Here is a 14,658-nt window from a genome sequence, read left to right on the forward strand (position 1 = left end):
AAAGTCACTATAGCCTCTCGAAGATAAGTACATACGTCTCCGTACCGATCCTCGAGACTCTACTTAGACTCGGCTTGTACACACGTGAGACCTGTGAACCTGGGGCTCTGATACCATTTTGTCACGACCCAAAAATAGACGTGATGGCACTCGTCTTATCCCACCAAGACAAATCAGCCTAAAACTCAACCATTACAATAAAATGCAAAAAAATTTATAATCAACTCAAAAATACCCTCAAAATCTGGTTGTCAGGTGTACAAGCCTTTAAAGTAGTACAATTGATTCAAAAGAAAAACACAAGTCTCAAATGACATTGTTTATAGAATAGAACAAGATCATAAATAGGAGTAAGAAGGTTCGCTGAAATGACAAGCAGCTACCTCACAAACCTCCATAAGAAGTCTCAGACAAGGTGAAGAGAAAAATATCACAAAGTTTCGGGCTCTAAACCTACAAAAAATGTAGAAGCAAGGGGTGAGTACCAAACCACACAGTACTTAGCAAGTAAACCTTTAAACACAAGCTAAGGTGATAGAATATGTATACTCCTTACACTCTAACCGAACTTTCACAACTATAACCTGCATAAACCTGCCCAACCTAACAGTTCACAGTTTACATAGCACCCAACTCAACATCAATCACTTTAACAAATTACATATCCTCAATAACAAACTCAATATTCATCATTCACAATTTCCACAAAAGGCACTTACAAATATCAGCAACACACAAGATCAAGTTCATCAAATAGAGGAAATCAAATATCAATTATTTTCCAACCACCAATAAAACACATAATCATCAAGAATGAAGGATGTCATGGGATGCAATGCAATATGACACCATAAAATGATATGCCTCAGAATACCAAATACTCTCTCAGTTGTATATACATGATACTCCTCGAAAATACATCGAGAGTTCATGACCCATATGGGACTCGCTAGGCCAATATACTGACACAGACGATCTCCACGTGTTTGTGCAGATGATCTCAATGCACTATCATAAATCAAACAAATTTCACACGGATGATCTCCACGTGCCCATCTTATACTCAATCTCATGTCAATGCATGTGCACAATATGATTTCAATGAAAGGGATGATGCATCTCAATTAATTATTAATATGATATCTAATCACCTCAGTTATCACCAGTATACAGGTTTAATAAAGAACCCAATCACACATAATAAATCAAGTCAATAATATCAGCTAATGCCTATATCCTTTGGCATTCTCGGATTACAATCCACATTCTATAGTAATAAACTTTCCCTTTATACACTGGTACTCGTACCAATGCCTGTCACCAACAATTCTCAACACATTACACAGAAACAATTAATCACATTGCCTTTTATTACCCCTTTTTCATCATTAGAATTAATCAATGTGGACAAGTCAACTCATTACCAAGTTTGATTACCCCTAAACACATATTACAAGGAAATACACGAATTCCATACACTTAACAAGGGATTAGAAATCCACTTGTCTCTAATAACCGAACAATCACTCCGAGACTTGAGCCTTCCCTTTTCGTTGAGCTTCAAAATCAATGCAATATATTCAAGTACATATTCACAATAAGATTTAGAAACTAACAACACTGATATTACTATATGTTTAGCCCAGACCGAAAAACTCACTAAATTTATAATCAAGTTCCTAAGTTTCAAGCCTAGGGTTAAGTTCCAACTTCTTTCCAATATCATAAATCTAAGGGTATTCACATAATACCATACATCTAACACTTAATGACATGTACCAATATATCAAAACTTGAATTATAATTTTGTATTAATAAAAAAATCAACGAAACAATGACATCAATTACACGAGGAAACCACTGTTCCAAACCTCAATTTGATATACCCTATATTCCTAACTATTAATTCCATCATGTCATCCAATCATGGCCTCAACCCTTTCAAAATTTGATTGGCCAACACCTAAAACACCTACTTCCTCCATTTACATTACAATATTGAATATATATATATATATATATATATATATATANTAATGAAAGCAAAAGCACTATAAAGATCAATTAATGCATGCGTAGAGAAATTGAAACTTTAGTTGAAGTTTTACCTGAAGCGGTTCGTAATTGGCGATGTCGTAACCCTTCGTCCATTCCTTCTTTCTTTTGTTTATTTCTTTTCTGCATTAATTATTACTAAAAGTGATAAATTTTACCCACTTATTTTATTATATATGGGTCAAATAGTATAGGGTCTTATATGAGTAACCTTCACATATAGCAAACACAAAATTCATATTTGTACGCTATAGCAAAGTTTGCATAATTGCGCTCCATAGCAAACATATATATGTATAATTCGCTATACATATACAAAAAAAAAATAGTTGTATAATTCGCTATACATATACAAAGAAAGTAGTTGTATACAAAACATCAATTGTATAATATGTGTATGTATAAAACGAGAAAGAGAGAAAGGCAAAAAAAATTGGGTAGGAAAATATTTGTATTATATAATTATAAGTTTATAGGACGAAGATATATGTATTTGCATGTGTATATACAATTTTCCCTCGCTTTGTACAAACAAAAGTGCAATTTATACATTTCATCTCTGTTTGTATAAAGTGAGAGAGGCGAGTGAGCGAGCTAGATCTGGGAGAGTGGCGAGCGAGATCTGGGAGAAAGGAGAGAGGGGAACGAAAATATATGCATATATACAATTTTCTCTCGCTTTATACAAACAGAAATGCAATTTATACATTTCATTTTTGTTTGCATAAAGTGAGAGAGGCGAGTGAGCGAGTGAGATCTGGGAGAGGGGACAGAGAGGAACGAAAATATATGTATATATATAATTTTTTCTAGCTTTATACAAACACAAACACATTTTATACATTTGTGTTTTTGTATAAAGTGAGAGAGGCGAGCGAGACTGCCACCAAATGAGAGTAGTGAGCGAGATTTCACCAGGGAGAGTGGCGAAAATAGCAATAGTTTGCTATAGGGTACAATTAAATCAAAGTATATTTATAGCATTTAATTTGAATCAATAGTTTGCTATTATATACAATTTGCTCTTAAATAAATTATCTCTTTAGCCCATTAACTATCGATTAAGTGAATTATCTACAATTACGCATCAATTAATTAACTATAGTTAAAAGAATAGATTAAAATTATCAAACTAACTTCACTTATTGATTATAAATTACTCGGAAAAACTAACAGGAGGGGTAAAACAATAATTTTGTAAAAAATTCTAAAAATGACTTTCTGGGTCATTACAGAACCCTCATCCTGGCTGACTAAAAACGGAAGACTAACTCATGCATACACAAGCATCAAACTGAAAGAAATGCTAAATCAAAATGTAATAAATCTCAAAACTCTCTGAATATAATGAGGTATGAAACATAAGTTTTAAATAAAAAATCTAAAACTGAAAGACTTTTCAAAATTGTCTATCTATGAAGCCTCTGCTATACAAAGATGAGTCTCGGGACAAGACCCACAACTCCTCAAGAGAACTACTATTAACAACTCATAAAGTGAATTGTCATATAATGGGCTCTGAAAATTGATGAAAAGTGAAATCCCTTTGTGAATAAAATCTGAAAATTCCCAACCCTAATCTAAAAATATTTCACCACCCTCTCTATTTTTTGGCCTAATAATTACTTAAATAGGTAATTGTCATACAATGGGCTCAAATCGTGGGAACGAGATTGTGGCCCAAAATCATTGGTCAATCTGTGTATGTAAATTTTATCCGTATTTGAATGAATTTCTAGACTATGCAAAATATCAAAATGAATATTAACAAATGTAAGGAATAAAAATGAATATTAAAAAATGTAATCAACGTAACCAATGACGTGTACAATTTAACGTAAATAATGATTTAATCAAAATGAATAAATATTTGAACATATTCAACCGACTATGACAAAAAATAATGTAATTGAAATTAACTGATAAAAAACCCTGAATTTTTGACAAATAAGTATAAATATCGATAAACTTATTTAAAATTATAAAAAAAAATTGTATTTTGAACTATTCAATAAATAGAACTTAAAAGTTACGAATTTTGAAAATGTTAGGCCAAAATTGGGTTTCAACACTAAGAACCTATATCTGCATCATTAAAAGATGTAGGTCGAATGACATCTGTACATTAAATGTACGAGTATGTAATATAGCTGAATAACAAATAACTGAATGAAATGACTGCAATAGATAACAAAATGTACTCAAGTTGAATGTAAAGAAATAAAGAAGTTAAATCATTTAAAGCTTTACAAAATATTTTCTCATCTCTGAACTCAACATAATAAGTGATATATAAAAATACACTTTCACTCTATTGGGAGATTCTCTAACTGACTATAACATCTCGCAATTTGAAATAGCTAGGAAGAAGCTAAGAATTTGAAATAGTCATTTTTGGAAAGAATGAAAATCTGGAAATTTACTTTAGGAAAAAGGTGAGTTTTTGGTCAACTTCAAACAGCCATAACTCCTAGCTCAGGATAATTTAGGTGTACTTCCAGATATGGTTGGAAAGCTCTTGGAATAATATTTCGAACACCGCTGAGTTTGCACGATTCTGAGTTCGTATGAGTGAGTTATGCCCTTTGGAAGTTGGGTTGTTCAAATAAGAAAATGTCCAATCCCAATTTTTGAACGGTGTTTCAGTCTTTTCCTTATCCAATTAATTTTATTCGTTTTAGTGATTAATTATGGGTCAAATCAGAATGAGATCAGTTTAGTCAATTGGAAATTCACACTAGGGCTTAGAGAAAAGAGAAAAGAGGAGAAAGGAGAAGAACAGCTCAAGGTTCGCCAAGAACGATCAATTTTATTTGTGGATTTGCCAAGGAATTCATCTTACAAGGTATGTGAGTCTTTCATAGCATTGTGTCACGGACTTAGAGTCTCACTAATGCTCCGTGCAGCACTTGACAACTCACTCACGAATCTTTCACGATCTTGTAAGCTCAATTAAGCCCTTTGAAACTAAGATCGCTAAGAGAATGAAAAGGAAGACTTAGAGAATTTTGGAAGAAGGCTTATATTGCTTGGAGAATGCTTTACAAGTTGCTTGCTTGCTTGGATTCTTGGATGCCTTGCAAATGAATGGCACCACCTATTTATACTAACTCCTAGGGACTAACGTACAATTTTAAATTACTTTCTAAGTCCCTAAACTTATTTACATAAAAGCCCCTCTCTAGAATTCTCTACATACTCTAGAGAATTCCAAGGCTTTCTTGGAAACTATCTAAATTATTCTAGAGAATGCCTTCTTGAATAATCTAAAAGGTTCCAGAGTTCTCCACAAACCTCTCCACTACTCTAGACCCTTCCGCCCCTATCCGGACGCAAAATTCGACTGCGAAGTGGCAGGACGTGACACTCTCCCCCACCTATTAATGCGACAACCGCGTCGCATTGCTGCTACATCGTCATCCGAGCCTTGTGCGTGCGCGACCAATAGTCCATTGACTCGATTAAGACCCTTGCGCAATGCCTTCAACATCTTCCATAGCCCTCTTAACTCGGACTTATGGCCCATCTCCTTCTTAGGATACGCGCGCATTGGCAGCTTCTTTGGCATCACGGCATTGTTCCCTTTTGGAACCTTCTTCGAGCGTGGCGGTAGGGACCATTTTGCACCATTGTCTTTCTTCGAACTCACAATGGTGGTTGTATGCGTCGACTCCTTCTTGTTAGGGTTTTTTTCGAGCTGCATGGCCGTTAGGCGGACTTGTCCTTCCGTCTTCGGCACCTTGACCCATGATCTTCCTTGCTCCATGACTAGAAGTCGTTGGAGGTAGGGGTCGATCACCGTGTGGCACTGCTGGAAGAACTCCTGCCCAAGAATTATGTCAAAGAGATCTAAAGGAGCGACAGTGAAGTTGGCCTTACCTTGCCACTTGCCCAGCGTAATGCTCACTCCATGCGCAACTCTGTTCACAGGAGTCGGGGGTGCATTGACCGTCCTGAGTTGGGCGTTGCTTGAACTGTAACTCAGCCCCAACCTCGTTGCTGCCTTTTTGGTCATGAGATTGACCTCTGCACCCGTGTCGACCAAAGCACAAACGGGTTTTCCATTGATCTTAAGGTCGACATACTGTGCGTCGTATCCTCTTGGCTTCTCTGGCTGCTTCGTGATGGCTCCGCATAGTCCTATCAAGCCCAACTGCGTCGTCCCTTCGCCTTGTCCTTGCTCCTGGGCATCTTTCTCCTTCCGCTCTCGCAGGATGGCACCAAGGCTCTTCAGTTCAGGGCACCTTGCATAACCATGCGGCCCGCCGCATATGTAGCAACCACCTTGGTTGGCAACCTATGCCTTCCTCTCTGTGTTGCCATGACGTCCAGACTTCTTGCCATCGGACTTGTAGGTATCATGATTCTTGGGATGTGGCCGCTGCTCCTCGCCTTTGCCACGTTTTCCCCCATCATGGTCATGACTACCTCTCATCTCCTCTCCTCTGGCTCTATCGGGCTTCTCCTGCCTGAAGTCTGTCAAAGCTTCGGCCTGCGTGATGGCTTCGTCTATGGTCCTGACTTGTTGACGTTCCAACTCCGTCTTGGCCTAATTTTGCAGCCTATCCATGAAGTAGAACAACATATCATCATCCGTGAGGTTAGGAATCTGAAGCGTGAGGGTAGTGAACTTCTGCACATATGCGCGGATGCTACCTGTTTGCTTTAGTTCCCTAAACTTGCGCTTCGCCTCAGAGATGACGTTGTTAGGGAAGAAGGCTTTCTTGAACTCCTCCCGAAATTGCTCCCAGGTGTTGATGGTGCACGTCCCCTTCCCTATCTCGGCCTCCTTGCGCCTCCACCATAGCATGGCCATCTCCGAAAGATACAACACAGCGGTATTGATCTTACTCTCGTCGCTCTTCAACCCGTTGCACTTGAAGTAATTCTCCAAATGCCAAAGGAAATTCTCCACCTCTTGCGCGTCACGAACGCTTTTGAACATAGGTGACTTGGGAGCCTCGACCCTGGCCTCCCTATCTCGATCAAGCGGTGATGATCCTCCAGCTGCCACACCTCTCTTGAGTGCTTTCATCTCGGCCTTCATGGTCTCAATCGTGTTCAACGCCTCCATGAGCCGACACTCCAAAGAAGTGATAGCCTCCTTCATCTCAAACTCGGCCCGCTGACGTCCTTCTAACTTCTTATAGATGTTTTTGGTCTCCACAAGGGTGAAGTCTTCAAGAGTCTTGAGTTTGCCATCGGCCACGTTCATGCGCCGGCCTAATATCTCCACGGCCTGCCTGGCCACTTCAACCCTTGAGACCCATTCTTCTCCAGCGGTGACGTCAATAGGCTCCTCGCCACGTTCATCACCACTTGCTTCGGTGGTCGAAGGTGGATAAGATGTTAGTGCCTCGCTTGGTGTGGGATCCAGCAGCATTTCTTCATGACTCTTTTGGTGCTTCTTACCCTTTCGAGCCTTCTTTCCACCATCCGAATGGACATTGGTGGTGCTAGCGGCGTTTACGTCCCCTTCGGTTGTCATTCCCTTAGTGCAAACCTTCGCTCTGATACCACTTTGTCACGGACTTAGAGTCTCACTAATGCTCCGTGTGGCACTTGACAACTCACTCACGAATCTTTCACGATCTTGTAAGCTCAAGGAAGCCCTTTGAAACTAAGATCGCTAAGAGAATGAAAAGGAAGACTTAGAGAATTTTGGAAGAAGACTTATATTGCTTGGAGAATGCTATACAAGTTGTTTGCTTGCTTGGATTCTTGGATGCCTTGCAAATGAATGGCACCACCTATTTATACTAACTCCTAGGGACTAAAGTACAATATTAAATTACTTTCTAAGTCCCTAAACTTATTTACATAAAAGCCGCTCTCTAGAATTCTCTACATACTCTAGAGAATTCCAAGGCTTTCTTGGAAACTATCTAAATTATTCTAGAGAATTCTTTCTCTAGCCTTCTTGAATAATCTAAAAGGTTCTAGAGTTCTCCGCAAACCTCTCCACTACTCTAGACCCTTCCGCCCCTATCCGGACGCAAAATTCGGCTGCGAAGTGGCGGGACGTGACAATTGGGTTCATTCACCCACGCGCCAAACATGTTTAGTTTAGCGAAATCCGTCCTAAAAGAATTTGAAAGTTGATGTTCTTGACATGTATTTTTGAATTTGAATGTTGTTCTTGAATTGGGAATTGAGGAGTTTCTGAGATCTTTGAGACGAACTATAGAGATGTTTTGAGTTAGGTTCTTAGGTACATATGTTGGGTATCTGAATCTAAAGAGTTTTTGAGAAAAATAGTCTAGTTTAGGCGAATAAGGGCCGGAAAATGAAGAAGGAAAAGTCGAGCAGATTTTGGCACGTAAGTCTGCGTCGCAGACTTGCTCCCCCAGTGCACAAAAAGTAGCTCCGCATCACGGTTAGGACGCGGACTCCTCTACCTCAAAAATTTAATTTCGTGAGTAATTATTTAAAACACCTCCGCGTCGCGGACTTGTTCCAAGACGGTGATTTCGTGACTTTTTTTATGTTTAGCTATTTAAAATCATTCTTAAACATCATGAGATCTTTCCAATCACAAATAAAATCCTTGAATCCATAATTCAATTCAAGGATTAGTTAAGAGTCAAGTCAAGAGCAGTTAAGAATCAAAGTCAAGAGAAGTCAAGAGTCAAGTTAAGATAAGTCCTTAAAGTTTTCAAAAGTCTTTCACAAATGATTTAGCTTTGTTTTAAGACTTAAATTTTGAGTTCAGTAAAGAGTAAAATTGAAGTTCTGTTCTTCAAACAAGTATATGGGGACTAAGTATTCCCAAAGAGATTTAAAATGTTTTTACATTTAAATTAGAACAGAAATTGAGATTTCCAAGATAGCCTTTGAGCTAAATTTTTTAGCACTAATCTCAAATCACAGAAGAAGTATTCTTTTAAAACACAAAGAGCTAATATAATATAATATTTTTGGGAGTAGTATTGAGCACCGATGGGGAAGAGTTTATACAACTATCAGCCTCCTTAAACCATGTAGCCATCATGGGTAGAAAAGGGTCATACTTTTTAGATGAATCCTTTTCGCATAGACTAGTGGATCCACTTAATAATTCAGGTCCTATACCTTTGGCCAGGTATAGGATGCGCTGGCATCGTGAGGAAAATCGTTATATCATCACAATAGCTTTTATATGATAGTTGTCGGTTAGAAAAACTCCCACAGCAGTAATTGCATGGTTCCTCAAGGGGTTCTGCTTAGTATGAATAGGGGTATGAGACTTTATTCATGCATTGCACAAGTAGACTTTGAGAGGGAGCATGGTATGTCTTTTATGATATTATGATTATGAGTTGACATCATGTTTTAAATAGTTTTCTTTGTTTCTTTATATTTGCACTTGTTTTAAACTGTTTTATAATGAAATGAGTTCAATTAAGTATCCATGAGTTGAGAAGAGCCAAGGTAAGTGTTTCTTTTAGAATCTCTTTCAAACCTATCTTGTTTTAGCATTCCAACTCGCATACTCGTACATTCAATGTACTGATGCCAGTTGGCCTGCATCGTATTATGATGCAGACGTAGGTAACTAGGATCAGCATCCAGCGCATTGTTGATCCAATGAACAGTTCAGAGTCTGTTGGTAAGCCTCTTTGCATTCCGTAGGATCCCTTTTGTTTACTTTCAATATTAGATAGTTCATTAGGATGTCATGGGCCTATCCCGACATCTATCTTAGTTGTTTTAGAGGCTTCATAGATAGTCAGTCAGATGTTAGTTCATTCGTCATCATTTTTGTTATTGACTTATGTTCAGATTTTAGTTGTCATTTTGTCTAAGTTAAATGTTTATTTTCAAAACACTATGAGTTCAGTTTGAGACAGTTAAGTTGTTTAGCATTTGAATTCCTCTTTTTGCATATAGTCTTCCGCTAAGTAAGTAAGTCATGCCAAGGGTTCGCTTGAGGCCAGCAATGGTTCTCGAGTGTCAGTCTCACCCGGGGTGTAGGCTCGAGGAGTGACACTGACATTCATCACTATGAGCTACATGATGATACATCGTCTTTCCCACGCTACCAGAACTGTCTTATACCTTATAAGGATATAGGACACCTCAACTAAGTGGATCCACTAAGCAATAAGGATTCATCTAAAAAGTATTATCCCTTACCCATGTTGGAAGACATGATTTATGAGGATTTTGAGTTATCTAAACTCATCCCCATATCGGTGCTCAATAATATTCCCAATGATATGCTCATGCTCAAATGTATAAAACATATTACTCTATATTCTGAGGTAATTACTCAAAATAACCTCTTAAAAGAGGTAACTTTTCTGAAATATCCTAAACTCATTAACTCATTTAGAAATCAAAGTTTCTCTTTTCTCAATGTAAAAATTGATACATTTGGGAATACTTAGTTCTCTTATACTCTTACTCAATTCATATTTTAAAACTCTTTCTCAAAACTATATCAAAAATGATATTATGATCTGATCATTTATGACTCGAGAAGTCATACTACATAAACATTGATGGCATATCTAGATACCATACTGCTTAAACATTGATGGCGTACTCGACTGTCATACTAATCATGTTTTAAAACTCTTTCTCAAACTCCTTCTTACTTTTTCAAAAACTCAGTTTAAAACAAAAAATGTTGGCTCTAAAAGATTCTCAAAATTTATAACTCAATATAAGGTTCATGTTGAAATATAGACATGAACAACTCAACTCAGGGATCTCATAACAATATAGAAAACTCAATACTCAGAACTCAAGAACTCAATGATACTACTCATCTCAACAATACTCAATTCATAGGGTTCATGTTGAAATATAGACATGAACGAATCAACTCAAGAATCTTAATGCATAACATATAAAAATTCAATAATAAGGAATATAATTTCAAAAGAATCAGGAACTCAAGAACTCAAAATCAACTTATCTCAAGAAAACTCAAATCTAGGGATAGAATCCTAAATTACTTTTTTACTGATTTAAAAGTAGATGTAGGGCGTGATGATGAGCTAGTCCAATACTATGATAGCCCTACATACCTGGAAGAAGAAGGTTCTTAAAGAATCTTGAAGAATAAGATTAGAAGCCTTGAAACCCTAGCTTAAAGGAGAACTATCAAGAAAACCTTTCTTAAGATTCTTGAATTAGTTTCTTGAAATCTCAATGGCCAAGAATTAGGATTTTCATTACTGATTCATAATTGTATGAATAAATTTGAGTTGAAAAGAATGAAATTCTTGGAGAAGGACTTACCTTGAAGAAAAATCTTAAATGGAAGTCCTATGCATTAATTTTTTTTAAGGTTTTGCCTTAGGGTTTTAGAGAGAAGAGAATGAGGGATTAAGAGAATTGGTTTGGGCCTTTAATTAGTCAAGAAATTCATTTAGAATTTTCTTAGAGGTAAAAAGACAAAACGACCATTTTTAATGGTTTCCCGTCGGCTAATTCGTCATTGCACTGTGTCAGGTTACTAAAATGATCATAACTCTTTACTCGAAACTCAAATTGATGCTAAATTGGTGGCTTTGAAAAGAAGATTCAAATACTTTTAATTTGATAGGTTATGGGTCACGTAACTCTTTATATTCTAAGAGATATGGTCATTTGAAGTTGATCCAAGTAGAATCTTACATCAAAACTTAATTGGTAAGGATACTTTCAACTCATCTTTGTGCTAGGAGATTCTAGTGACCTTAATTGATATCAAAAATCATTCCACACTAAAGAATTGACCTTTACACATATGGACAATTTAAGAATCACCCGGTATGATCTTATTCACAAATGAACAATGGTTCGGGTCTTAACTTAAAAAAAATTGGGGTGTTACACCCAGACACATATCTCCTATGTGCACGTGGCATCCAATATGAAAAATTTGTGTCCTACATGAAGTTTTATATGTATTATATCATATAAGATGCATGTGTCTACTTATTTAATTAATACAAGTTTAAGGGCTTACTTGTGCACAACCAAAGTTGGAGGGTGTCAATATCAGCTGAGGTCAAATTAAAGGGCACACATTTGTATTATGCCTAGATTTTTCTTTTATCTATAAAGTTATTGCCGCAGAATTATTTAGCGGCAATTGAATTAATACGGAAGAAGCAAAGTAAACGACATCGTGTAGTCATATGACATGTGGACACTTAGTGGTGTCGCTGTTATAGGGAGCATGGTGTCACAGCCTTAAACTTCTACTAAGCACACCGTGCGGGACTTTATAACTCGCTCACGAGTTTTTCACGATCTTGCAAGCTCAAGTAAGCCTTTTTGAAACTAGACCACTAAGGGACTGAAGAAAGAACAAAGAGAATTTCCTCTTTTCTCCTCTGCCTCTATCATGCTTGTCATACTTAAAGTATGTCAAAGTTTTGAACCTGCGTGATGGCTTCATCAATAGTCCTAACATAACAGCGTTCCAACTCCGTCTTGGCCCAATTTTGCAACTCATTCATGAAGTGGAGCAACATATCTTCATCTATGAGGTTGGGAATTTGAAGTGTGAGGGTGATAAACTCCTTCACATATGCTGCATGTCTGCTTCAACTCCCAAAATTTGTGTTTCGCCTAATAGATAGGTTGTTTGGAAAGAAGGTATTCTTGAACTCGACTCAGAATTGCTCGACTCAAGACTAGAAAGTATTCCTTGCTTTTTCTTGTTGAATTTACAAATGATTGTCCCTATATTTATACTTCTAATTTAGGGGTTAAATTGCAAATAATAATTGTTATATAAGTCTCTATATATTTACTAATAAGCTCTTATTCTAGAATTCTCTACATAGTTAGAAGATTCCAAGGACTTTCATGCAAATCCATGGAATTCTAGAATCTGCCATAGGAATTCTCCACATGTCTCTAAACCTTCCATTATGATGTTGCTTCTTCCTATGTAAGACCTCCGCAACAACCTTGTATCATGTGACAATTACGCGGCGTGATGACGTGACGGGTCCTCACAATGGGCTCTTATAAACTCTATAACTCTCCCAACACATTGCAAAATAGCGGCAACATGGAGGAAAGTAGAGTAATACTCAAAATGACTAAATTGCCTTTGTCGGGAAAATAACATATATGTAGTAAAGTTTGTGAAGTAGTAAATATGGGCAGAGCATCTTTTAAATTTGGTTTCTAACACCATTTTCTCTTAAGATTTAACTGATCCATTTTACGATTCTGCTAAGGAATTTAAGGAATTGGTATGGAACATCATGGTCGAGGTTGGTAAACCCAATTTGGTCGACTATTTCCCTTTTCTTAAAAGGATTGATCCACAAGGTATAAAACCCAAGTTGTAAACTCTCCTTGTAGAGGGATGATAACATCTATATCCTTTGTGTAAGTTGTTGTACCCTATGAACACACAAGGGTAAGTCTTTGAACTGAACTTGTTACTGCCCTTGATATATGAAAAATATTTATACCCAAACACTTTTATGTTGTTGTAATCAGGTTGTTCCCCATATAACTTGACAAATGGAGTCATCATCTTTAGGACTGAGGAAGGCAGTCTATTAATTAGGAATATTGCAGTGTGGAAAGCCTCAACCCATAGAAACAAAGGTAGGTTAGAGCAACTAACAGAAATAATTATATTTATAGGGTTATTAAAGTTCCATAGCTATAAGTATAATAAAAAATGACTATAATTTATGTCTTTTTTAAGCTATATTGTTATATGTTTTTATTTTTCTATTTATACACTAATACTGTATTAATTACAATGAACTAAAAAAGGTAAATGTATTACTTGTACAGTTAGCATATGAATACTTTGAATTCAAATTGGTATCTCTATTTATAAAAGCTAAAGTATTAATATATCAAAGATACAAGTATTTATAAAAAATTTAATGTATTAATAAATCAAACAAGGTAAAGTATAACAAATAGCATATGAATACGACAATATGAAATATGGTTACACTGTTGTTAAACAAAAACTGAATACACCAATAAAGTATACTAATGAATACATTGTTGTTAAACAAAAGATGGATACACTGGATAACCTAGAATAAGAAAAATGGAGAATAATAGAATGTGTAGGTATCTAAGTGTGTAAGTATTCGACGGTATAAAAAATTGATAAAGCCAACAAACGCCATTCGCTTTTTGATCAAGTTTTTCCTGTTATACTTGAGGCTTGGTGTTAACTCAGGTATTTGTTTATAAAAATATAGTATTAATGTATCCAATTATATTTATATTGCCTAATTAATCTTTTAAATTGGATAGATTACTTATGTATCCAGATATACTTGTATTCACAAATCACCATTTCAACATGTGTTAATATATCAATACAAGTATTTATGTATTCTACTATATACAAATTTGACAATCACACAAACCTCAATTTTTTTTTTGCTCATGTTCTTTTCGTACTATTTTTTTTATATAACTATAGTCATTGTAATGGAGAAAACAAAATTATTCTTCAATTGAAACCCTATACAAATAGATGAAAATATAGATGTATACAAATATAATCTTCATAAAAACAAGAAAAAATTCAATTAAAAAATACTTGATGAATTCAACTCACAAAAATTGCTCCTAGAATCTTCAAAAGGATCTTAAATTGGAAGGAATTTGGGGGGGGGGGGGGGGGGGGGG

At 36.2% G+C, this 14,658-nt stretch overlaps 1 pseudogene; it reads left to right on the top strand.

Annotated features, from left to right (window-relative positions):
* Positions 1-10,573: 10,573 nt before the first annotated feature.
* Positions 10,574-14,658, top strand: part of LOC125850915 (geraniol 8-hydroxylase-like) — a 15,106-nt pseudogene continuing 11,021 nt past the window's right edge.

Source organism: Solanum stenotomum, unplaced genomic scaffold (assembly GCF_019186545.1).
Source record: "Solanum stenotomum isolate F172 unplaced genomic scaffold, ASM1918654v1 scaffold20777, whole genome shotgun sequence".
NCBI classification, from domain to species: domain Eukaryota; kingdom Viridiplantae; phylum Streptophyta; class Magnoliopsida; order Solanales; family Solanaceae; genus Solanum; species Solanum stenotomum.